Source organism: Melanerpes formicivorus, unplaced genomic scaffold (genome assembly GCF_026170545.1).
Source record: "Melanerpes formicivorus ecotype bairdi unplaced genomic scaffold, bMelFor1.0.p_v2 SCAF_572, whole genome shotgun sequence".
In the NCBI taxonomy this organism is placed as follows: domain Eukaryota; kingdom Metazoa; phylum Chordata; class Aves; order Piciformes; family Picidae; genus Melanerpes; species Melanerpes formicivorus.
In genome coordinates this window covers 55239-61000 of record NW_027142924.1, presented here as the reverse complement: position 1 = coordinate 61000, position 5762 = coordinate 55239, and the positions used below count along the sequence as shown (strand labels likewise).

Sequence of the window (5762 nt, the reverse complement as noted above, 5' to 3'; positions counted from 1 at the left end):
CTTCCTTTTCTCCAATAGTTCCAGGAAGATTTCTGGCACTCCTAGGCAAACACCGACAGAGTGACGGCTGTGAGGTGACATCAGCCTGGCACTGGAGCTGGGCATTCTGAGCAGATGAGGAACCCTGGGCAACACCTGCAGAGAAATCTTGGTTCCTCTGCAGAGAAGCACTGGCCTTAGAGACAAAGCTGTCTTTGATCTGGGCACCAGCTGCAGCCCAGAGTTCCAGGTATCTCTGGGTACAGTTGAGGCAGCAGCCGCCACCCCCACAGAGCCCCGCCAGCCGAACCCGGACACCCCCCGCCGGCCGCCACCTCCCCAAAGCCCCGCGCTGCCCCGCTGGCAGCCACCCCCAAAGCCCCGCGCAGCTCCAGCGGCTGCTATAGAGAAACCCCACAAAGCAGCAGAGACTAGCACTGACCTGGGACACAGAGGAGGAGCTCCGACCTCTACCAGCCACAACCCTGCACTGAGCCGTTTTAAAGCATCCGGCGCCATGTTGTTGAGGGCGGCGCTGCCACGCTGGGGGGGGGCGGTGCCTGCGTTGTCACCTCACGCTCAGCTTTCCATGAGTTTTATTCCCCGCCAAGGCAACATGTTGAGTTCTGAGCACCTGATGAGCCCTGGGGAACACCTCTACAGAAATGTTCCTCCAAGAGCTGTCAGAAAAACGTTCGTTCCCCCAGCAGGCAGCTCTGGCTTCAGAGAAAAAGCCTTCTGTGATCATTCTGTTTAGCTCAGCACTAGCTGCAGCCGTCAGTATTACCAAACTACACAGTAATGGCCTCCTCCCGGTGCCCTCCCGGTCCCAACAGTTTCCTCCCACCAAAGGACTGGGAGAGAACTGGAAGCGACTGGGAAGAAACTGGGAGGGACTGGGAGGGCACGAGGTGGAATCTGGGAGGGAAGGAGGAGGAAACTATCAGAGACTGAAAGAAAACTAGGAGGAAACTGGTAGAGACTAAGAGGTAGTGGAGGCTCAAGAGGGAGGCACTGGGGAGAACTGTGAGAGAGCTCCGAGGGAACTGGAAGGGACTGGGAACAACTGGGGAAAAAGACCCAAAGAGGATCCTAAATGGGCCCAAATGGCCCCAAAGTAAACAGAGCCCAAACTGGGGCGATCTGGACCAATGGAGCCAGTGGAAGCACTTCCCACCTAAACTGTACTGACCAAAGGGAGCGCGGCTCTGCTTTCCCACTCCGGGAAATCTGCCACGCTGCAAGATGAGAAGGAGACTGGGAGGGATTGAGAGGAACTGGGAAAGGACTAGGAGAGACTGGGAGGGGACTGGGAGTGACGGGGATGGGACTGGGAGGAGACTGGGAGAGGATTGGGAGGAATGGGAATGGGGATGGGGACAGGACTGAGAAGGGACTGGGAGAGACTTGGAAGGGACTGGAAGGAGATTGGGAAGGACCGGGAGGGACTGTGAGGAATTCCAAAGGGAATGGGAGGGAATGGGAAGGAAACGGGAGGAACTGGGATGGAAATTGGAAGGACTAGGGATGACTGAGAAGGACTGGGAAAGAACTGGGAGGGACTGAGATACCACTGGGACCCTCAGAAGTCTATGGCACCAGATGGGATCCATCCCAGGGCAGAGAGCTCTGGCAGATGAGCACCTAGCCACTGTCCAACATTTGCCACCAGTCCTGCCCTAAAGGCTCGGGCCTTTGATCTAATCCTCAACAGCCACCAGTGACACCAGAATGGGGAGAAATGCCATTTCCCCAATAGATGGAGTCACCTGCTCAGACAGCAAAAAGCAGTCTCGGGGACAGGAGGCTCTTGGCAACAGCCAGCCTGCTCTTCTGACCCGAGTGCCACAGAAGGGTATAAGAGTAGATCACCTTGAAGGCCACCGCACGGACCGCAGAGGACATTCAGGTGCTCGTGCCTAACAGAAAAGATGTGTGAAAAGCAGGTGTTGCATCACTAACCTAATGTCCCTCTGTGACCAGGGGACCTTCATCCCAATCCCATCATGGGGTGGAAAAGATTTCCTGCTGGTCGCTGTAAGGCAGGACTTTAACGCTTTCCCTAGCAAGTTTCTCTGAAAAGAAAATGGGGAATGAGACTTGAAGGAGTAAGGAGGAGATGAAGAAGATGGACTGTAGCACAGGCCATCTCACCAGCTACAGACATTTTCCCCTGCCCATGTGCTCTGTGGACTAAGAAGAGTTCCCTTCTTTTGGCGTGAAAGCACTGGCTTCAATGAAAGAGCTGGCTCCTCCTGAAGGGCAAGTATGAATGGAGCTCTCAAAGTACCACACTTCAGAGCCTCCTACTTGCTAGCACTAAGACAACTGTTCATGTAGAACGACTGGCCACTCACTTCAACAAACCCCACAGAACTGGCTCCTATCAACTCTCCAGAAGACACTGCTGCACTAGCTTGGCTGCCTGACCGGCTCAGTTCAGGTGGCTTAGGATCTCACAGAGAGTACCACAAGAACTGAGTGCCGCAAGAAGGGGCCGCTTATTCGACCAATTTGATCAGCGGAATCCAACTTTATTGAGCATCAGACACATCTTATATACAGTCTGCTATAATTATGCCCACTTGGCAACATACTATTGGTTGCTCTCTAAAAGGTTACATCATTGTTTTCACAACTCGGTGGAATTCTTCTATCCGGTCTAATTGCTCTCTTCCCCAGATCTCGCCTCCTCCTTATCTTGCTTGCCTCCCATCTCAGAGGCAGCTGGACTTCAGCATACCAAGCAATCAGCACTTTCTCACATCTCTTACTCCGCAACTATATTATCACAGAGAATTCTTCAAGGCCTGAATTGCACAGGCGTTCCTGGGACCCAAGGCCCCTCTTGCTCAAAACAATCCTCAACAACTGAGGGGACTGCAATCTTTGCAGCTTCAACTTTCCTTCTCTGCTACTTCTTTTTTCAGATGGATTTTTTTTCAAAGGGACTGCTGGACAGCAGAACAGGATGGATGGCTGGGCCCCAAGAGCAGTGGGGAACAGAGTTAAACCCAGCTGGTGGCTGGCCCGGCAGAAGTGGTGTTCCCCAGCACACAGAGGTGAGAGAGTGTCCCCAGAGAAGGGCCACAAAGCTGGTGAAGGGTCTGGATAACAAGTCTTATGAGGAGTGGCTGAAGGAACTGGGACTGTTTAATCTGCAGAAGAGGAAGCTGCGGGAATTAAGGTGTGGTCTGGCTTCAGCTCTCAACTAGTTCCACGTTGAACAAGAACAGCTTGTACTCACAGAAGGCACTGGCTGCTTGGGTTCAAGGTTCCTGTAGAGCTCAGGCTATCTCTCTTCTTTAGTGAGGTCATTCTCTCACCTAGGCAGAGAGAAGAAAATGCAGCTATAAAATTAGACCGCTGGAATCGTGAGACTCGTTCTGTGTGCGACTCCAGGAGAATCCAAACCTAACCTTGGAGCTGCCCTTAAGAGCTCCTCTTTGGAAAACTCTCGCTGCCGGGCCCCACAAACCCCACACCCTCTGTCAGCAAACCGGATGTACGAGCTGAAGAGTGTCAACAGAAACCGTACGTGGACAGCTCAGGAAAATCCTGCCAGTCCCAGCACACCAGACCTGGAATGATCAAAGAAAGTCTGTTAACAACTGTCTGTGTGTCTGCTCATAGCTTGAGGAGTAACAGAGCAGGAACAATTCTCAAAAGGTTTTCACTGCATTCCTAGGGCACTTGAAGGATTGCCCTGGCTGTAGTTAATACCTAGAAATTCCTCTCAAAATCTTTGCAGCACAGCAAGGAAACTAAAACAACCAACAAAGCACAGACTACTTTATATTATCAAGCAGGAACTTGAAATCCTACTGGAATTGTGGGGTTTTTATGACAAATTGTGATGAATATACTGGTGATCTATGTTTAAAATTATAAGACTTAGAGTGCCCTGGGATTAAGGGTCAGGATCTTGTGAGGCCTGTTTTGAGAGCAAAGGGAAAGAAACATATCTTGCAGACTTGCAAGGATACTGTCTGGTTAGTTGGAGACATCACGGCTGAGGCGGAGCTTATCTTAAAGATAAACATTCAGACCTAGGAATTTGTTTTCTTCAGATAAGAAGCCTGCAAAATTGTGCACGTGAGAAAATGGATACATTGACCCTTACCACCCGAATGTGGGGAGAAGGGATTTGACCGCCTACTCTAAGACTCATTATCACATGCCTGCCTTCTGTTTAGCATAAGTTTGCTTATGTAGATGATGTAACTATAGAAGATGAAGAAAACTATTGTAAGGCTGCTGTGGAGGTGGAGTTTTGTCCCCTCTCAAGCCCAGCGCGCTGCTTTGCTTGCCTTTTATTGCACTTTATTCCCTTTTTATGATCTTTTAGTGCCAATAAAACTGTTACCAAAAACTTTTACCTGGAGTCATCTATAACGCAAATTATTCCTGTTCTTTTTTCCTTCTTTTGGTGTCGTACCACCTAGTACACATTCACCACCTAACCGAACGTCACAGTTGTGATTCAAAGCCAAGCAAGACAAAGTGTATCGAGGGAAAGAAAAGAGAGAGAAAGCTAAAGAGTTCTCCTCCTCTTCACTTTTCCCCTTGAGAGATCCAACACTACAGGAAGGCAGGCCTGAATTTCATGAGCTCTGGGATTCAGATGAGCTCGGGAAATCATTTGGTTTGCACTTCACGGCTGTACACACACAGCTGTGTTCAGCTGTAGAACAACCTCCTTGCAACATGAAATACAGGCTTCCGAAACTGGAGCGTCTGTCCCACTGAGACTTCCACGACCCTGTGTCCAAACCCTACTGACATGTCAATTCAATTGTTCACAGCTTTTACCACAGGTCACTCTTAGCACCTGAGTTTCTGAGCCTAGATGAGACATCCTGCTGTCTGGCTCTGAGCTCAGGAGAACATGCCAAGCTGCTGGCTACCTGCAGACATCACATTGCTAGGACTGAATTGGCTCACCTTTATCTTTCCAACAGGCAGCGCCTCTCTGAATGCTGGATTCACATGAGTGTGCCTAAGGCAGATGACACAAGCAGGCTCTGTGGCCGGCACAGCCCTGAGGGCACTCGCCAGCTAGCAAACAAGCATCACACAGCAGGATGTGGGGGGAAGACAACTGGAAGGGGGAAAGTGAGAAAACTCAGGGGTAGGAATAATAGTAATACCAATAATAAGAGCAATAATAACAATAGCAGAAGTCCTAAGGAGGATAAGGAATGGAAATTAAGGCTATTGCTCACCATCAGCTGAGTGAGGTCAATCCAGTCCTGGAGAGTAGTCCACCGGCCAACCTGCCCTCCAGTCTTCTGGCTGAGCATGTGACATAGCTTTGCTAAATTAGAAAATCCTTGCTGAATATGCAATGCGCTCAGTGGGAATTAAAACGTTCCTGCATTATCAACGCTGTTTGCAGCACAAACCCAAACCCAAACCCACCCCGAGACACCCCCAGCTCCCACGGGAGCCTGCAGAGACCTCCCAAAGGGTCCGTCGGAGGTGCCCAGCTGCCTCTCCACGACCCTTGATCCTTTCAGATGGCCCCACCAGAACTTTACATATCCCCAGACCCTTTTAGGTGCCCCCAGACCTCCTCCGTCACCCCCAAAAGCCCTGCCGATGGCCCCAGACCACCTTCAGACGCCGGAAGGAACACACCTGGGAGTCCCGGGCCGGCAGCGACACCGGAAACCACACTGCAAGCTCCCTGAATGCGCCAGGACCCCTTGCCCCGCCAAAGGACGGCGGTTCGCAGGCACCCTGGGGCACAGAACGGCATCATGCGCCGAATCAGGGCTCTC

General features: G+C 51.2%; 1 long non-coding RNA gene across 1 annotated transcript; it reads right to left on the bottom strand.

Annotated features, from left to right (window-relative positions):
• Positions 1-2333: 2333 nt before the first annotated feature.
• On the bottom strand, positions 2334-5285 carry LOC137460376 (uncharacterized). Its single transcript, XR_010992815.1, has 4 exons — positions 5205-5285; positions 4924-5080; positions 3399-3560; positions 2334-3305 (listed from the first exon to the last, which is right to left on the bottom strand). It is a non-coding gene; the product is annotated as an uncharacterized lncRNA (long non-coding RNA).
• Between the last annotated feature and the right edge of the window lie 477 nt (positions 5286-5762).